Source organism: Notamacropus eugenii, chromosome 3 (assembly GCF_028372415.1).
Source record: "Notamacropus eugenii isolate mMacEug1 chromosome 3, mMacEug1.pri_v2, whole genome shotgun sequence".
In the NCBI taxonomy this organism is placed as follows: domain Eukaryota; kingdom Metazoa; phylum Chordata; class Mammalia; order Diprotodontia; family Macropodidae; genus Notamacropus; species Notamacropus eugenii.
In genome coordinates, this window is record NC_092874.1 from 111,106,410 (window position 1) to 111,127,021 (window position 20,612).

Consider the following 20,612-nt stretch of genomic DNA (forward strand, 5'->3'; position numbering starts at 1 on the left):
AAGTCTGTCTGGGGCCCAACCTTGGACCCTCTTCTCCACTCCAGGCCATGGTTAGGGCCCTCAGTCACACTGTCTCACAAAAACAAAACAAAACAAAAACCACTCTTGTTTCCTAAATTCCTTCCTGTAGCTACAAACTTCAGCTGTCTCCTTTGCTCTGGACCTGAAACCAGAGATTCTACACTCTTGCAAGGACCCACAGCAACAAGGTCTCTGACCCTCTGCTACAGCATTCGCTGGATCTGTGCTAGCTCCTTCTTGCCCATAGCCACAGACCAGGGCCCTATCTGGTCAGCACAGCTGTGCCTAGTATCCTGAGAAAGTGAAGGATTGTTCAACCTTCTCCTACTCAGCTATCTGACCCCCACTCTATCTGTGAGGTGAAAGCTGCTAAAGCCTAGGCTACTTCCTGACCAAGCTGCCTCCAGATCTTGCTGTTCATTGACTCAGCAGAGTCAGCCAGGAGGTATTTGTACTTCAATCATGTCAAACTTTCACCTCTGGGGTTGTGTCTTTCCTAAGGTCCTTTTTCTTTTTTTGAGGAGTTAGCCATCACTTTAATCAAGCACATGTATCAGAGAAAATCAAAATCAAAATTTCATAGGAATCAAAAATCATCAGACAGCACTTCCAAACTGCCTGACCATTAACATACATACATCTTTACCAGAGAGGGAAGCACCAATATCTGGGTTTTCAAAGCCAGGGGCTGCTTAACAGCTTCCCAGACTCTCATCTGGCACTCAAATCTTCTTCCAAAAACTAATCCCCAAAGTAAAATCTTACCCTTATACACTTTTCAGGGCCAGAGGTCATGATCTCTGATCCATTGCCTCAATAGAAAAAACAAAAGGTACTTGGCATCCTCCTACAAAACAACTGCCCTAATCAAGCTTCCCTCAGTGGGCAGGCCCATCAATGGGTAGGAAAGATCCTCCTTAATCACATTATTCAAAGACATTATACTTCTTGGTATAAACAAAAACAGCAAAAAGATTCTACTTTGTTTGCCTTCACATTCCACCCTTCCAAGATCCTTGGCTTTACAGTCTAAATGGTTATGGCTCCTGGAACAAACAGACATTAACATTTCTTAAGTAAATACAACATAATTAACATCTGCAGAATACATAACACAGTAACTTATTACCAGGGTGGTCAAATGGCTTTAAACCAACACAAAGATATATGCATAACATAAAATCATTCTTTGAGGAGAGAGCAACCAGCTCTTCCTTTCTCAATTTCAAACAGAAATGTCCAAGAAAAGTCCTCTTGGGGGTGTGTCCTCTCTACCCTGCATTTTCAGGTGCGTGCTGTAATGAGCCAAGTTGTCTTAACAATGCTTCAGCCCCCACTTCCAAGACCTGAGGGGTGACTGGGCAACACCATTGGGGTGGTGTCCATGGAGGTACATGGAACTTTTCCCCCACCCACCATAGGCAACTCCACCCCCTGGGGCCCAAACTATCCCAAGAGAACACTGCAAAAAAGCACACTCAGTGACTTGTTGCACAATCCCAATCTTGCCCCAGGGCTGAACTCTAAGCTCCTAAATTCTTCCTTTTCCAGCAGAAACCAGCCACTCCCAGCTACTGCTTGGGTCTGTGAGAAGGCAGCTCTGCACTCCTGTTCCTCTCATCCCACCAAGGTCAGTACACAGGCCATTCTCCCCTTCTGTTGGGTGGTTTGGCATGCAGTATTCCACTCAGTTTCCAGGGCTTTGTTTCAAACAATCGCTGTACTGGTCTAGTTTCTGAATACAACATACTTTCTTGGCCTTCACTATTTTAGCACAGTCTGGATCCGGGCTTATCCACTTGAGCCCTAACTCTGGCCACCCCAACTTCCAGAGGCTCCATAGAATCACAGCCACCACAACTGGGAAACAACAGACAATTATCCTAGTCCCCATACTTTCCTTTTAATTTATGCAGATCTCATCCTCCTCATCATAATATAGTGACCCCAGCATACACAGGGGGGCCTACTACCACAAGTTCTTTGATCTGCTTATCTAAAAGAAAAGTCAACTTTTGAGGGATTAGCAATCATTTTAATCAAGCACATGTATCAGAGAAAATCAAAATCAAAATTTCATAGAAATAAAAAAATCAACAAACAAACACTCTGCCTGACCGTTAACATACATACATCTTTACCAGAAAGTTTTCAAAGCCAGGGGGTGCTTAGTGGCTTCCCAGACTCTCATCTGGCAATCAAACCTTCTTCCAAACACTAAGCCCCCTTCAGGTCCTTTCAAGCTGTCTTAGAAGGACAAATACTTTACCTGACTTTTGCTACTGTATATTGATATTGAGACAATATTCTGTCTTATTTTTGGAGGAAATTTGGAGAGCCTGGAATTTTCTGACCCACTGCACAATTTTATATAATTGAAATTATCCACTTTGTCTTGTGTAATCTCCTCTATTGCTTTAGTGATAAACTCCCCCTCTGCTCATAGATATGAAAAGTTATTTCTTCCTTCTTTATCTATGACATGACATTTTGTGTCTAGATCATACATACATTTGGAACTTTTTTGTTCTATAGCATGAGGTTTCAGTCTAAATCTAATTTTTGCCAGACTTTGGTCTAGTTCGCCCAATAGCTTTTGTCAAATAGCAAGTCCTTTTCCCAATAATTGGGTTCTTTGGATTTACCAAACTCTCTGCTTCTATATTTGCTCCCATATATTGTATACTTAATGAGCTTCACTGAGGGACCTTACTACTTTTTACCCAGAACTAAATGATTGTAATGATTATTGTTTTGTAATACAGTTTGAGATCTAATACAGGTAGATCCTCTTACTGCGCTTTTTTTCATAACTGTTTTAAATATTTTTCGAGGGGCTGTATAAGATTCATTAATATATAAATGCAAGATAATCTTGGACTCAAAAATGCACAGGAATAAAGGAAATAAGCATTTGTTTAATGTTTACTATGTGCCAAGAATTGTGCTAAGCACTTTACAAATATTTCCTTTGATCCTTACAACAACCCTGGGAGATAGCAGCTATTATTATTGGTCACATTTTATAGTTGAGGAAACTGAGGTGCACAGGTTAAGTGATTTGCACTGGTGGTGTCAGAGTTTGGATTTGAATTCAGAACTTCCAGACTCCAGGCCCAGAATTCTATTTTTTGTATCACCTAGGAGAAATTATTGAGACATTCCAAAATTTAGGTGAAGAACAGTTTTACAAAAATGATAGAATAGCTCAAGTGATTATTATTCCTTGTGAAACAATACCCTTTATGGAAACTGACTCTCCTTCCAAAATAGCTATCAGAGGAACTGAAGGATTGGGTTCTACTGATAGAATAAAATTGGGAGCTAAAGTATGAGTAAAACAGAAGCCAGAAGATGTTCCAAAGGCTGTGGAAATTATAGCACATGGGAAAGATAACACTGTAACTGTTGTTTATTCAGGAGAAGATGATTACCAAACTGTACCCTTAACTCATATATTCTACTGTGAATGAGGCATAGATAGTGGGTTCATGGACTCCAGAAGCGTGGTTGACCCTAAATCTACCTTGCTTCTGGTTATTGTCTCCCGTTTCTTGTTGGTTCTTTGTCTGTTAAACTTATTTGCTGGGTGGAGCCAAGATGGTGGAGTAGAAAGATGTATGTACTCTACCGCTTCCTCCACAGTCCACAAAAAACCTATAAAAAGGACTCTCAATAAAGTACAAAACAACAGAAGCCACAGAACAACAGAGTGAAAGAGGTTTCCAGCCAAAGGTAACCTGGAAGGCAGACAGGAAAAGTCTACCTCATGGGATGCTGAGGGGAGTGGAGCACAGCCCTGGCCACGCAGCACTGGGAGGAAGAGGACCTGAACAGACCTCTGGGAAGAGCTCCCAGCAGGGAGGGTCCCAGATACTTCAACTCACAAGTGACAAAGAAAGTGCCAAAGGTCAGAGGGGGAGAGCTTTCCCAGCTGGGCGAGAAGGACTGGGGTTTCTCCAGCAATAGCCCAGGCAACAGCCGAGGCAGCAGACTGCAGGCAGTAATGAAGGCCAGGAAACAGCCTGGGTCCATTGTTCAGGCAGCTCAGCTTAAAGCCTCTGGAGGTAGAGAACAGCTGATCTAAACCTCAGCCCTGAGTGACAGCTCCAACCCCACCCAAAGCTGAGTCTAATCTCTTGACAAAGGATTTAGAAGTCAAATAACTGGCTGGGAAAATGCCCAAAAAAGGGAATAAAAATAAGACCATAGAAGGTTACTTTCTTGGTGAACAGGTGTCTCCTCCTATCCTTTCGGATGAGGAAGAACAAGGCTTACTGTCACAGGAAGTTAAGACTTCTGCCTCCAGGCCCTCCAAAGTAAACTTAAAGTAGTCTCAGGCAATGGAAGAGCTCGAAAAATGAGTTAGCGCTTGCTAAAGAAGAAGCAAAAAATGCTGAGGAAAATAACACCTTTAAAAAGAGGCTAACTCAGTTGGAAAAAGAGGTCCAAAAAGCCAATGAGGAGAAGGAAGCATTAAAAAGCAGAATTAGCCAAATGGAGGAGAAGGTTCAAAAGCTCACTGAACAAAACAGTTCTCTGAAAGAGAGAATTGAGTTCAGGGAAATGAATGACTATGAGATAAACCGAGCAGTTAGAAAACAAAATGAAAAGTTTGAAAAAATAGAAGATAATGTGAAACATCTCATTGGAAAAACAACTGACCTGGAAAATAGATTCAGGAGAGACAATAGAAAAATTATGGTACTACCTGAAAGCCATGACCAAAAAAAGAGCCTAGACACTATCTTCCATGAAATTATTAAGGAAAACTGTCCTGATATTCTAGAACCAGAGAGCAAAATAAATATTGAAAGAATCCACTGATCACCTCCTGAAAGAGATCCAAAAAGAGAAACCCCTAGGAATATTGTGGCCAAATTTTAGAGTTCCAGGGTCAAGGAGAAAATACTGCAAGCAGCTAGAAAGAAACAATTTGAGTATTGTGGAAATACAATCAGGATAACAGAATCTGGCAACTTCAACATTAAGGATTAAAGGGCTTGGAATAGGATATTCCAGAACTCAAAGAAACTGGGATTAAAACCAAGAGTCACCTACCCAGCAAAATTGAGTATAGTACTGCAAAGGAACAAATGGTCATTCAATGATATAGAGGACTTTCAAGCATTCATGTTGAAAAGACCAGAACTGTATAGAAAATTTGACTTTCAAACACAGGAATCAAGAGAAGCTTGAAAAGGTAAACAGGAAAGAGAAATCATAAAAGACTTTCTAAAGTTGAACTGTTTACATTCCTACATGGAAAAAAAAATATTTATAACTCTTGAGACTTTTCTCAGTATTTGGGTAGGTGGAGGGATTGTACACACACATACACACACACACACACACACATACACAGACACACATATATACAGAGAGTACAGGCTGTGTTGAATCAGAAGAGATGATATCCACAAAAAAAATGTATATATATATATATATATATATATATATATATATAAAATAAAAACTAAGGGGTGAGGGAGGAAAATACTGGGAGGAGAAAGGGAGAAATGTTCCAGGCAGTAATGTAATCAATCAGTGAGTATTCTGTATAGTAGCTGGTAGAAATCATGCTTGTTCCTGAATATTGCATTCTTCTAACTGTTTTGCTATTAAATAAATGCTTTGTCAATGCCCTGTCCTGGGGAATATAGACTGGAAACAAGTTAGGCTTTTCAACGGCTGTGTTTCTGACTGTGGTTTGCATTTCATACCAGTTCTCTATATTTGGCAGCTAATGGGGTTACTGACCATACATCTAATGTCTATTTTTAAAAATATATTTTTATAATATCAACTTCATTAACTGCATGTGTTAAATCTTTTGAATACAGTGTTTCATTGAATTCTTGTATTGGTAATGTCAATTAGCACCCTTCCATATCCAATGAAATTATCATCCTTGTTTGCACTGTTCTCAACTGAAAATTGTGTATTTTAATATGATACCACTTTTCAGCACTGATATTAGTGATTTCATATTGTTTCCAACACCAGATTGCAGTTTTAGATAGTATTTAAGTTTGTAAAATTGTGGGGTTTTTTGTGTTTTTTTTCTTTCTGTAAAACAACTTGATTTTTTGCTAGTGATGTGTGTGTAAGACTCAAGGCATGTGATCCCTGGGGAATCAGGTCTACTGCTGCCATTGTAGGGAATCCTTAATATATCAAACTTATTTTTACAAAGACATATATATATACATTATTTATTAAATAATCACCAGATTGATGTTAATGTAGTGAAATATTTGTAGGCTGATTTCAAAACTCAAATAAGATATTGTGAAAATTAAAGCTTAATATTTACTGTAAAAAAACAAACAACAAAGTTTTGAAACCTAGTAAGACTTTAATACATTCTTTTGCCCTTGACTTGAAAACTGGCAAATAATGTACATAAAACACTTTGCCAAACTCATACAATGATAGTTATTTCTATTCTGTAGACAGTCTCTTATAGCAAATTTATTTTGGGGGACCCATCAGGGCTAACAGGTACCTTCTGTGTATTTTAAAAAATTAATTAATTTTTAATTTTCAACATTCACTTCCACAAGATTTTGAGTTCCAAATTTTTTCTCCATATCTACCCTCCCCCCACCTCAAGACAGCATGTATTCTGATTACCCCTTCCCCCAGTCTGCCCTCTCTTCTATCACACCTCTCACTTCTCTTACCCCTTACCCCCTCTATTTTCTTGTAGGGCAAGATAGATTTCTATACCCCATTATCAATATGCCTTATTTCCCAGTTGCATGTAAAATTTTTTAACATTCATCTTAAAAAATTTGAGTTCCAATTTCTCTCCTTTCCTGCCTCCCCAACAACCCCCCTTGGGAAGGCAAGCAATTTGATATAGGTTATATTTGTGTAGTCATGCAAAATACTTCCATAATAGTCATGTTGCAAAAGACTAACTATGTTTTCCCACCATCCTATCCTGCCCCCCCATTTATTCTATTCTCTCTTTTGACCCTGTCCCTCCTCAAAAATGTTTACTTCTAATTACCCCATCCCATTTACCCTCCCTTCTATCATCTTCCTACCCACCACTTATACCCTTCCCACCATTTTCCTGTAGTGTAAGATAGATTTTCATACCAAATTGAGTGTGCATGTTATTCCCTTCTTAAGCCAAATTTGATGAGAGCAAGGTTCATTCTTTCTCTCTCACCTTCCCCCCTTCCCCTCCATTGTAAAAGCTTTTTCTTGTCTCTTTTATGTGAAAGATAATTTACCCCATTCTATTTCTTCCTTTCTCCTTCTCCTAATATATTCCTCTCTCACCCTTTAATTTTATTTTTTTAGATGTCATTCATTCCTATTCAACTCACCCTGTGAACTCTGTCTATACATATATAATCCTTCCAACTACCCTAATACTGAGAAAAGTCTCAAGAGTTACAAATATTATCTTTCCATGTAGGAATGTAAAAAGTTCAATTTTAGTAATTCCCTTACGATCTCTCTTTCTTGTTGACCTTTTCATGCTTCTCTTGAGTTTTGTATTTGAAAGCCAAATTTTCTATTTAACTCTGGTCTTTTCATCAAGAATGCTTGAAAGTCCTCTGTTTCATTGAACGGACATTTTTTTCCCTTGAAGTATTATACTCAGTTTTTCTGGGTAGTTGATTCTTGGTTTTAATACTAGTTCCTTTGATCTCTGGAATATCATATTCCAAGCCCTTGGATCCCTTAATGTAGAAGCTACTACATCTTGTGTTATTCTGATTGTGTTTCCACAATACTCAAATTGTTTCTTTCTAGCTGCTTGCAATATTTTCTCCTTGACCTGGGAGCTCTGGAATTTGGCTACAATATTTCTAGGAATTTTCCTTTTGGGATCTCTTTCAGGAGGTGATCTGTGGATTCTTTCAATATCTATTTTGCCCTCTGGTTCTAGAATATCAGGGCAGTTTTCCTTGATAATTTCTTGAAAGATGATATCTAGGGTCTTTTTTTGATCATGGCTTTCAGGTAGTTCAATAATTTTTAAATTGTTTCTCCTGGATCTACTTTTCAGATCAGTTGTTTTTCCAATGAGATATTTCACATTGTCTGCTATTTTTTGTTCCTATGGTATTGTTTTATAATTCTTTATTTTTCATAAAGTCATTAGCTTCCATCTTCAACCACTGCTGCTGGCACTGTTGCCACGCTCTTCCACCCTGGAACTGGGGCTGGACCACTCTCTTCTCTCACACAGATCCAACAGGTTTTTTTCCACTGACCTTTCAATTTTTATTCAGCATTTTGGGGTCATGAGATCTGGAAACCACCACAGGTATCAGTCATTCAGTCCCTCCTACGCCTCCACAGGTCCTATGTTGGCGTGGCCCATGCTGGACTGGCCCTCTGCTCCCAGCCCAGTGTAATAGATGCTTCCTGTTGACCTTTCAGGCTGTCTTGGGCTGGAGATTTGCTTTACTAAGTCATTTTGTGGGTTCTTCAGCTCCAGAAGTTGTTTGAAGCTATTTTTTTACAGGTGTTTGACTGGGTTTGGGGGGAGAATTGTAGCAAGTCTCTGCTTTTATTCAGCTATCTTGGCTCTGCCCGCTCCTTCTGTGTACTTTTAATCCTGGAGTTTATGAAAAGGCCTTTGACACCCAGTTACAATATTCATAACGTAAAGATGTTGTTACTAAGCATTAACTAATAGCACTTTTCAAGAGCCTTATATTTGTCATTATGTATGTGGCACTGATGGGGACGAAGGAGAAGGGATATAAGTTTTCCATTTACAAACATTCTCCATAGATGGCTTACCAAATCCTCACAGATTGACATCAATAAATTTTAGGGTTTTTTTAATTGGAAGATAAAACAATACCTTTCTCTAAACGTACACCTTTTCATTCTTTCTACTCTGCCCCAAAACCCCAGGAACATTTACTTAATGCTTAGGTTTGATTACTATGTAAAGTCTTCCAAAAAGAAGTAATAAAAAAGGTATTAAACATAAAATATGAATTAGACATGGAACAGCTATTGATTTTTGCCAAACAAAAAGAAAGTTAAACAAAAAAATTCTTGCAAACTCAAATTAACAAAACTTAAAGCAGGATACAAAAACTTGTAATTACATTTAGGAAACTGTGACTTCAACTAAGCATGAAGCAACTTATGAGGCTTCTGAATAGGCATTTTACGTTTCACTTTGGATCTGCATTATCCATACACTTCCCTTCAGGTTCATGTCTTCTGGTAAGCCAGGCCAGGGATCCAGGAATTGGGCTCTTCCCTCTGTTGGTGGCATCCATTCTCTTGCTATGAGTCAACCCTAATAGACACAAGCATCTCCCAACCTCTCAAATATACACGACATATATATCTTGGGATCACTGTTTTCCCTTCGTTCAGGAAAGGAAACTCAAAGTAGAAAAAGGCAGCAGGTTCCTAAACCTTTGTTTAGATGCCACATACTGAGAGATGCCATGTTGGGAAGGTGGGGGAAAGGGCAATGCTCCTTTCCCACTTTCTCCTGAGAAGTCTAATGATACAAAGCTATTTGCCACAGGGGAGGGTCAAAGGAGGAGAGTGAGTTAGTTATCTCCTTTTCAAAAGTAATGCAGACACTCCTCCCCTTCTGTTCAAGGTCTAAGGAATGAATAACATAACAGCTTTGCTATTCCAAAATGCAGAGTTCTTCTGTGCTGAGCCAGCGTATATGGTTTGCACAAAGCAGGCAAGACAACTGCTCATATTCCATAGGGTCGAATGTAAGCCCCCAGTATGTAGCTATAAAATATTAAAGCATTTGTTCCTTTTTCATAACTTGTTTCTTAAACTGTAAAATGAAGGAGTTGAGCTAGGTGATGTCTCAAATCTCTTCCAATCCTCAAAATCTGTGGAATTTGATATCTTGAAATGCCTTGTGAGGCCTGAAATAGTGTCATATAGAATAATAGAGGGTCAAAACTGGGAAAGATCATGGAGGTCCAGCCCTTCCCATTTCACGGATATGGAAACTGAGGTCCAGAAAGGCCTAAGAATGCCCAGATCTGGATCTAAAAAATGAGAGGCACTTTAAGGTTTCCAAAGCACCTTACTTACATTATCTCATTTGACCCTTATAATAATCTGATGGTGGCCATACACTTATCCCAAATTAAAGATAAGGAAATTGAGGCTCCAAGAAATTAGTCACTTTGCCAGGGTTACAGAGCTGGCACATCCTTGAGATGGGATTCAAACTCAGGCCTTGCTGATTTCAAGTCTAGATCTCCGTCTACTAGCCTCAAGTCTCTTGACTCTTTCTTCACTGTTCTTTCTCCTAGCTTATGGTAGGGAGACTGCGTAGTGTAGTGTAAAGAGCACTAAATATGGATTCAAAGGATCTGAGTACAAATCCTAGCTAGTTCCTTACTCATGATTTGACCTTGGACAAATATTTTCATCTCTCTTGGCTGTGGTTTTCTAATTTGGAAAATGAGGAGCCTCTCTAAGGCCCCTTCCACCTCTCAAACCTAGTCTTAATCATATTTCAAAGCTCAGTTAAGTCTCTTGACCCAGGTTCCCCTAATTTTATTTCTTGTGTCAGAAGGGTGGAACCTTTACTGCTTTAACAACTTAAGAATGGAATGTTAGGATCACCTTCTACCATCTGTCTACAGCTTCTGAAGTGCCTAACTCAATCCAGGAAGAGTTTCAGAGTTCAACGAAGATGACGCTAGAAAAAAATCCGTTGGATCTAGTAGTGAAAAGATCGTCAATAACCTTTAAGTTACTAACTTAAAAGTTGGTGGAGTGGAAACAGTGAATACAGAAAATTTTCTGGGAACTTGGAAAAGGATTGTTGTAGGATCAAGTGAAAATTTTTAATAATGAGGGAGATCTAGGGAACTACAGTGCTTGAGTTGTTTGGCGCATGGGATAGTTACTGGGGCCAGGAATTTCAAGTGTCAAAGAATGTGTTTCTGGGGAATTTTAGTGAAGAAGGGAGAAATTGGAGGATTATTTCTGCTCTGACTGTAGGGCAATAAACTCCATATATAGGGAAGCTGGGTGGCATAGTAGATAGAGCACTGGACCTGAAATCAGGAAGACCTGAGTTCAAAACTGATCTTACACACTTACTAGTTGTGTGATCCTGGGCAAGTCATTTAACCCTGTTTGCCTTAGTTTCCTCATCTATAAAATGAGCTGGAGAAGGAAATGGCAAACTGCTCCAATATCTTTGCAAAAAACGAGCAAGCCAACCCCAAATGAGGTCATGAAGATTTAGACACAACTGAAATAACTGAACAACAAACAAGCTCCACATAAAATTGATAGCATTTGTAACAAATTTCAGTATGTTTGAAAATTTCTTAGAATCAGTACCTCTCTTATTTCGCTAATTTAGAAAATTCCCAAGGTAAGTAAAAAATTAAGATGGAGGAGGGCCATTTAAAAAAAAAAGAGCCAGGCTGTGAATTGGTTTGGCCATTTTGGTAAAAAAAAATTGGAATTGTACCACTAAAAATGCTAAGATGTACATATCCCTTGGCCTATCAATATTTCTGTTAGGCATGTATCTCAAGGAGATTAGGAACAAAAGGAAAATAGCTATTTGTACAAGAAAATTTATATCCATTCTTTTGGTTGTAGCAAGAAACTAGAAACAAAATAGGTCTTCAGTTAGGGAATGGTTGTATAAATTATGGTAAATAAATCTAATAGAATTTTATTCTACCATAAGAAACAAAAAATGCAATTTCTCTGAATATGGCAAGATTTATATGCACAAAGGCAGAGTGAAATGAACAGAATCAGGGTAACATGCTATGACCACAATAATGTGGGAGGAGATAATTCTGAAAGATCCCAGAACAGTGACTAAAGCAGTAAACAATGAAGACTTGAAAAGACTGCTAATGAAGCACATCTTATACCTGTTGGTAGAGAGGTGATTGACTAGGGGTACAGATCCAGGCACAAAAATCTCAGAAATGCCTAATATCTGGATTTATTTTGTTTGACTATAGATATTTGCTACAAGAAAGGCTTCTACTTAAGAGAAAGGAAGAGTTGAGAGAAAGGAAGAGGAAGTATTTAAAAGAAAGAACAGAAGGGATGTACAGAATAGGTAAAAAAAAAAAAAAGAATAATTTTTTACTCTCTGGTTAAGGAATCTACGTGTGCATGTATGCATTTGTGCGTGTGTATATTTATTTAAGTATTATGTGTGTTTAAAAACCCAAAGCATGGTGGTTGAAACCCATCAAATCATGTGAAGGCTTATTCTTTGTTCTTTGTGTTTTAAGATGTTTGTGATTGTTGATGATGGTTGAATTTACAATAAATAAGAGAAAAAAATGTGTTTTAAACCTAGAGACAATCAGAATTACCATTGCAAAGCTCCTTTGTTGCCACCAGAGGGCAGTGGTGTATAAGGAACGGATTGATTCCCCCTCTGAAGCATGTTCATTCATTTCAGTTGTGTATGATTTCTTCATGATCCTGTTTGGAGTTTTCTTGGCAAAGATACTGGAGTGGTTGCCATTTCCCTCTCCAGCTCATTAGAAAGAAACTGAGGCAAACAAGGTTAAGTGACTTGCCCAAGGTCATACAGCTAGTAAGTGAATTATCAAGCAAGATATTATAGAAGGAGAAGAGAAACAAGGACAGACCCCTGAGGGTAAGGGGGATACCCATAGTTAGTAACTACTCAATAAGTGGTTAGTAAATGTAAACTTAACAGTGGTCCAGCAAAGGGCAGGAGAGAGGTAAGACAAGTTAGGAAGGAAAACCAGGAGAGAACTGTCATCAAAATCTAGAAAGGAGAAAGTATCCAGACAGAGATGAGTCTCACTGGCTATATTGTTCCCTGTGATCCTTCAGAGAGCTGGGGAAGGGGAAGATATTTGACCTAGTTATGTGAAGGCAAATGGTCTTTGCAGCCTTTCTATCTGTCATTCTCAGATTCTCCAAACTAAAAAATTGGACTAGGGTTTGACAAAAAGTTTTTCAGCAACAGTATCACCTCTTTATCAAATGGAGGTTGGTTCCAGGAAATCCTTACGTGAGCCTCCTTCCTTCCAAACCTCAACCCTGCCTACTACCAATCACTACCATCAACCAACTGCTCTTATACTCCATGGATACCGAGCCTTCCAACTCATTTTCCCCGTACTTTCAAGGGCAGAACTTCAAGGCAAAGATCTTTCCCTCTCTTCCCCCAATAGCCATCAAAATTCTAATTCTAAGACCTTCGCTCTTCCTAAAACCCTTCTTCCTTGTCATGGTAGGTAGCTGACAAGGGTAATTCTTCTTTATACTGATGAATATATAGTTGAACATTTGTGATCCCACCCCACCCAGATTTAACTCTTGGCACCTAATCTGATTAGCTAATTTTTTATATAGATGTATATAGATATATGTATATGTAAATATGAAATTAGAAATTTGACAGCTATCAGCAAACACATACCTTCTGAATAAAAATTTGACAGCTATTCTCACCAAAAGATTACATATCAAATCATAAACTTTCATTATTTGCAAGTTGTTCAGTCAAGAATACGAGTCTGGGAAACATAGCCCTTCCCCATCTGAGTCACAAATGCTGGCAGGAGCTGTACATCCCTACCCAGCTGCTCCCAGGAGAATTGTGAGACGCTGTAAGGCAACAGATGAGAGGAATGAGGAAGTTGTCCAAAACCCACAGAAGAGTCCGGAGGGGTACTGACATAAGCAAGTGAACCAAGTCCTGGGCACTAGAGGAAGGAGATAGACGGAGCAGATGTACACTAATGATGGCCAGGAGTAGGAAATGGAGGTTTGGTTATCTTGATTATTCCACACTTGCTGCCTCTACCTCCTCCACATCCACTCTTTTCTTAACTCCTTACTCTCTTACTTCTGAACCCCTCTCTCATTTTTATCTATGGATAAGCATTTATCAGTTTGTTAAAAAGTGATTATGCACCTACTCTGGGCTAGGTGCTGGGGATACAAGACAAGAATGAAACATCCCTGACCTTCTTACACTCACCACCTGACTACAATTGCTTTCTCCATAGTAATCACCAATCTCTTAATTACTAAATCAGATAGCATTTTTCTCAGTTTTTGCTCACCTTGATCACTCTATAACTTTTGGCATGGTTGATCATTCCTTCCTATCTCCTTCCTGGCTTTTCTGATGCTGCTCTCTGCTTTTTCTCCTGCCCAACTCACTGCTCCTCCTCAACTCCAATAGATTCAATAATTATTCAACTGACTCCCAAATCTTCATATCCATGATATAATCTCTCTCTTGATCTCATGTCTAGGGCCCTCAAATGCCTGCTTGATTGTGATTTGCCTCCTCCTAAATCCTACCATCCCAAACCCAGTATGTTCATACAGAACTCTTCATCTCCCCCAAACCTACCTTTCCCCTAGACTTACCAATTTATGCTGAGGGTACCACCATTCATCCAGATTTTCAGCCTTAGAGTTCATCCTTAACAGAGGTATGACACAGTGGATAGAGCTTTTGGACCTGGTGAGTCAGGAAGACCTGAATTTAAATCCAAACTCAGACACTTAACTAGCTATGTGATCCGGCAAGTCACTTAACCTCTGTTTGCCTCAGTTTCTTCAAGTGTAATATGGGGGTGATAATAAGGGCACCTACCTTGCAAGATTACAGTAAGGATCAAATCATAATATTTGCAAAATACTTTTACCACAATGCCTGACACATAGTAGGTACTATATAAATAATTGGTCTCTTCTTCCCGTATCTAAATAGTTGCCAAATCTTATCAATTTGACTTCCATGTCCTCCATTTCTGCTCCCTTATTTCTATTCACACAGCTGCTGTCCTAGTTAAAGCTCTTATCCTTTTTGATTTGACAAAGGTGATAGTATCCTTACTGGTTTCATTCCTTCTAGTCTCTCCTTTAGAATGCATTTTCCACATAGCTACCAAAGTAATCTTTTTAAGCAATAGCTGTAATTAAGTCATTCATTTCCTTGCTCAAAAATCTTCCAAGGTTTCCCATTGTCTTCAGTATAAAATAAAATAGCTTCACATATAAGACATAATGCAATCTGGCTCCAACTTAACTTTTCTGCTTTATTTCATCCTATTCCCCTTTATGAAACCCTGGTTCCAGGCTATGGAAACTACTAGCTATTACCTGAATTCAACATTCTATCTCCTCTTTCTGCGTAATTGCACAATGATTAGTTGACTGACTGACTGACTGAGTGAATGAATAATCACCTGAAGAGCTAAACTCATCTCGTGAATATAAGCATCTTTTGGTGGGCTTGAAGTCCGGAAGACTCATTTTCTTGAGTTCAAATCTGGCCTCAGGTACTTAATAGCTGTGTGACCCTGGGCAAGTCACTTAACCCTGTTTATCTCAGTTTCCTCATCTGTAAAATGAGCTGGAGAAGGAAATGGCAAACCAGTCCAGTATCTTTGCCAAGAAAACTCCAAATGGGATCATGAAATGTGGGACATGACTGAAACAAATGAACAACAACGAAGTTTCCTAGGACATACATGCTATCTTTGCAAGACTCCAGAGCAAGCTGGGAAAAGCTAAACAGGCTAAAAGAGCAGAAAATCAGGCTTAGTCCCTGCTGAGGAGGGTGGCTGGTTAGGTTGAAAGAAAAGTTAATTTGTAGCCACATCAGGTCATTATCCTATAGGTTTGGTCCCTGATTAGGGAGGTCCTGAATCCTGAAATGTAGATGAAGACATTCCTTCTTTAACCAGTTCTCAGCTTATTCAGTGCCTTTGTCTACCCAACCCTTCACCCAAGCCCAAACAGGTATGAGACTGACTTGAAGTCAACCAGTGGAAGAGTGGGTAAAAAGAAGTTATACCATACAGGAGCTCCCTAAAGAAAAGATCGATAAACAGCTCCCAAGTACGCCTATGGATCTGTGTGGTCAAAATTTCAGGAAAGAGGAAGGAAGGTCATTACCAGCAGGGCAGACCACCCCAAGTTACCAGGCGCCACGTTCTTTCCTTGTGGATTCTTCTTGTGGCCCTTGATGGTACTGAATATTAGGAGTCAGGCTGAACACCAGGCTGATGATTGGTGAGGAAAGCACTTCCTTTCCCTTTTCCTCTTCCTATTTGCCTTTTGGTGACTCTCCTTCATGATCATGTTCCAGCTCTTCAACTGAGGCAGTCATGGTAGAGAGGAAAAAGCACTGGCTTTGGAGAAAAAACTTGGACCATTAACCAGCTGTGCTTCATTTTCTTAACTGGAGATAGGAGGATAATGATTCCTCCATCACCTTGCTCAAATGAAATAATATACATAGAACAGAGTATTACATAAGTAGTGCTGCTATTACTCTCCTCAAATGCCTTTATCTAGAGCTGATGCTCATCATGTACTACAACTCCAGCATGGTGCAGGAGAAAGAAAACGATCTGCACTGAGATCCCACCTCTGCTACTTATTCACAGATGGGTGATGATGGATGGGTCAGTTCTCTGGGCCTTGGCTTCCTTATCTATCAAGTGCTGAGACTGGACTAGATGGCCCCTGGGTCTCTTCCAGTTCTAAATCTAAAGTATTGTGCCCCTGGGCAAACTCAAGAAGAAGAAGTCCAGAGCCGGGTATATCATGTCCAGATTCTCACAGACCAGTTCCTGCTATTGCCATCATCCTTGTCTCTGTGCTTCTTTCTCTTTCTCCAGAGTGTGAATGAATTGAATCCACGAAGTAGGAGCAATATCTTAACCACTGCCCCCTGCAGGTTAGACTTTTTGTTGTTATTGTTTAGACATGTCTGACTCTGAATGACCCTATTTGGGTTTTTCTTGTCAAAGAAACAGGAGTGGTTTGCCACTATCCTAGAGACCTGATTGGCTCAGAAAACCAAAGGTTCAGCTGTTGACATTACTTTCTGGTCACTTGTGTACAACAGTTAGGAGGAGAGCCATGTACTCTCTGGTTGGTAATAGACCATGATGGGTAACCCAGGCAAGGGAGCTTCATTTAACCGGATCAACTCAGAATGTGCACAGTGAATATCCTTGTTGAATATTCTTCTGCTGTGGATAGGTGGATCTCCTTTCAACTGTTGAACGCCTTATGAATGTCTCATTTTGCTCCAGTATCAAACACAAACTACCAGGGAACCAGCTTCTGCCAGGGGTGTCCCAGTAAATGTCTAACAACTGATTCTGGAAAAAAAAAATCTACACAACACACTTCTAAGTTTAATCTGAATTACAGACATTTTCTCCATTGCTTTCTTAAATCTAGACATTCAATAAAACAATAAATCAATACCTCATTTGCAACATTTTCCAACTTCAGAGGTATAAGTGTTCACACCAAGAATTTAGAAACTGGCCATCATGAGCCAATCTGAGCTGTCCCCAGCCCATGGTCTCACCACCCTCCCCCTCTTCTCTCGCACGTCGTGATTTTCCAAATTGCTTCTCTGTCATCTTTAGCTGACTACTACCTTCCTCCTTCTTTACTGTCAATGATTGTACTTTTTCTTCTCATTATGCACAGTTCAGTTACTGGTAGGGTACAGTGAGATCCTTGTAGGAACCTTGTGAAATAGGTAGGACACATGCATTATCCTTCTTTTACAGGAGGAAACTCAGGTTCAGAGAAGCTAAGTGATATACCTGATGTACATTAGAGATTAATAATAGGACCAGGGCTACTCAGTTCACTATACAACTTCTCCATGAGGAGAAAGCAGAGTGGGAGGAGAAGACAAGACTGGAACATAATAGTTATCTTGAGATATTTGAAGGGTTATATGTGGAAGAAGCAGGGTGTCTCTGGGGGGTGGGGAGGGCATGCATGCAACCAGTGTGCTCCAGCACCAGCTCCAAAGCACATGGGGATCAATGAGTGGAAAGTAGAAGGGTGAACATTCACCTAATTGGAAGGAAGAATTCTTTTTTTTTTTGCTTTAAAAATTTTTTTTATTCATTTTGAACTTAAATACAAAAGACAAAAACAATGAACATTTATGAGTATGATGTACAACACAAAAAAAGGATTCAGTATAAAATCATGAATTTCCATTTCACACTGTTTACTTTTTTTGGACAAACTATGTAATAAATACCACACATAATTTTCAAAGCTACCCTGCTTTTTTTGAACTTTCTTCTAAGTTTTCTTTTGTCCTGTGCAATGCACGTTTTATTTTTCTCCTCCCTCCCCATTCTGCCCTAGAGAAGTCTACCATTAGATACATATACACAGACAAGGTGACTCCTAACTTGATGCGGACAACGCAAACAGGTCCTAGCTCTCAAAGACTTTCTTGGATGGAAGGGCATGATGACATAGACCTAAATGGGGGGTTAAGGGGAAGGAAATTGTCATGTCTGCACGGCATGTATGTCACTGTACTCAGTCTATGTAGAATCAGTCATAAAATGTTGGGAGATATTTATTTTTAGTGGCTTTGAGCATTTATTTTTAATTATTTTAGTTTTGTTTTTAAAGATTTATTCAGGGTATACTTTTGATGAATACAAATGCTAAAGAAATCTAAAGGTGATTTTTAAATGAGTGGAAAAATACAAGAGATATTGCTTGGTTTTGTGCACAAAAACAACAGTGAAACAAATGCTTTCAGTTTACCCTTGGCTGGCATTAGCGATTGTTAGTATAAAAAGCACAAAATCTTAAATTTTTATCAGGAGATATAATTGCTTCACCTGGTTCTGAGGCAATCACCCAAATCACAGCATATCATTTACATGTAATCATTATGAAAGTGGTGCAGGCTGGGATCCATTGTAATTTTCTTGGTCCTGGTTCCTTTCATTCCAGCCTGAGGAATATGCCAAGTACTTGAGACCAGGATGGAGAAAACACTCCCATGATCAATATCACCTAGGTCAGGCTGGGCTTGAGTCAGATCCATTTTGCACACAATGTTTTCCATAGATATCCTATTTAGGTCACAAATATCCTGTCAGGGGCAGGTTTCTCAGTTCTAATACAAGTCTTAAACTGTGAACAGAAAACTTTCAGCTCTAGCCTTATATTGCCAATGACTGGAACATTCCTGGCATCAAGAAGATGCCATGTTAAAGCAGTTAATGATGATTTATATTAGATATCTAGAGACTGCTAACTTTTATCTCTCTATATATCCTTCAATAAAAACTATGTGAGCAAACTAACCATAGGTATGCATCGCTGCAGAACCAACCAGTATAACTGAAACAACATTTGACACTAGAAAACCTGGGGTCGAGTCCCAGTTTTGAAATTATCTTTGTGACCATGGAAAGGTCATTAACCTTTCTGATCTGTACAGAAGGTAGATTTCCCTTCAATAAACATACTCAAGAAAAAAACTAGATGGTCATTGTTGAGTACATTGTTTGAATGATTCTTGTTCACATATGGATTGAACTAGTTAGCCTCTGAGGTCTCTTCCAACTTTGAAATTCTGAAATTCAATGAAAATGGGAATAATAATGCTTTTGCCAGTTACTCTATGGAGTTGTGAGGAAAACACTTATACTTTGTAATTATGTATTATTCTTGTTGTTCATAGAGATGAAGCATAGATCCTTGATGAGAGCTCCAGGACTCAAGGATGGACCTAATTGAAGTTCTTTGGACTAAAATCCCATTAAATTTGTGCAAGAGATGATTTCTTCACTAGAAGAGAGGTAAACTTCTAAAGGAGAAGTCCCATTTGTAGAAAACATTTGTGATGGCAACCAATATAGCATGGCAGAAGAACATCCACACAGAGATCCAGCAGATAAACAAAAAACTGAAGAGGTTTGAGAGGCAAGGTGGTACCCGAGTCCATTAGTTGGTAGGATAGAGAAGGGTCACAGTCAGGTTGCAGCTGGAGGAAGAAGGAAGAAGTGACATGTGGGTGAGTCTGCAATGGTGTCCCTAAACCCAGGAGTCCCAGCTGAATCCTGATGATCTTGGAGCCAGCAAAACAAATTTCTGTAGCAAAGAGGCTTCGATGGAGCTCCATGCCAGTAACCAAGATGAAGATGGGAGATATTGAACAACTGATTCTTTCTCCCACTTTTTCCACTTCCACAAAGGAGACAGAGTTTTCTCACTTCCTTGTGTTTTCAATGTAGATTTTACTTAGATGTGACTGTTTCCACTATTTGATTTTCCTTTATTATTTCACTTGCTATTCTGTTTTAATTAAATACTTTGGCTACTTATTTTAAAGTTTCTGGTGGTCTATAACACTGTGTATACTAGAAGATGGATGTGAGTCATTTTTTGCATAATTATGGTTACCAATGCCTGCCAGAACCTGAGCAGAGTCTCAGAACTGAAGAGACACCCAGGCTACAAAAGCACAGGACTTAAAAAGTTTTCCAGACATTTGAATTATACAACTTTCAGAAACAGAAAATAAAAATTCTCTAAGCAAAATGTCAAAGGACTTAAAAAGTTTATCAGTTGAAATATAATTTTTAAAATCTTCAAAAAATTCAAAAATTGTGTTTGGAATTATTTTCAGTGAAAAAACCCCCACACAACTCATTTATGAGAATTGTGATGGCTGATATCTGAAATTACTGAGAAAACAAAGGTTCAAGCTTCTGAGCACATCGATTTATTAAGTAATGCATGCCAATTGCATAACAAATCAGGACCAGACC

General features: G+C 39.1%; 1 long non-coding RNA gene across 1 annotated transcript; it reads left to right on the forward strand.

Moving 5' to 3' along the window:
- Window positions 1–1,521: 1,521 nt before the first annotated feature.
- Window positions 1,522–20,172, forward strand: LOC140533192 (uncharacterized). Its single transcript, XR_011976825.1, has 2 exons — window positions 1,522–1,651; window positions 19,523–20,172. It is a non-coding gene; the product is annotated as an uncharacterized lncRNA (long non-coding RNA).
- The last annotated feature ends 440 nt before the right edge of the window (window positions 20,173–20,612 follow it).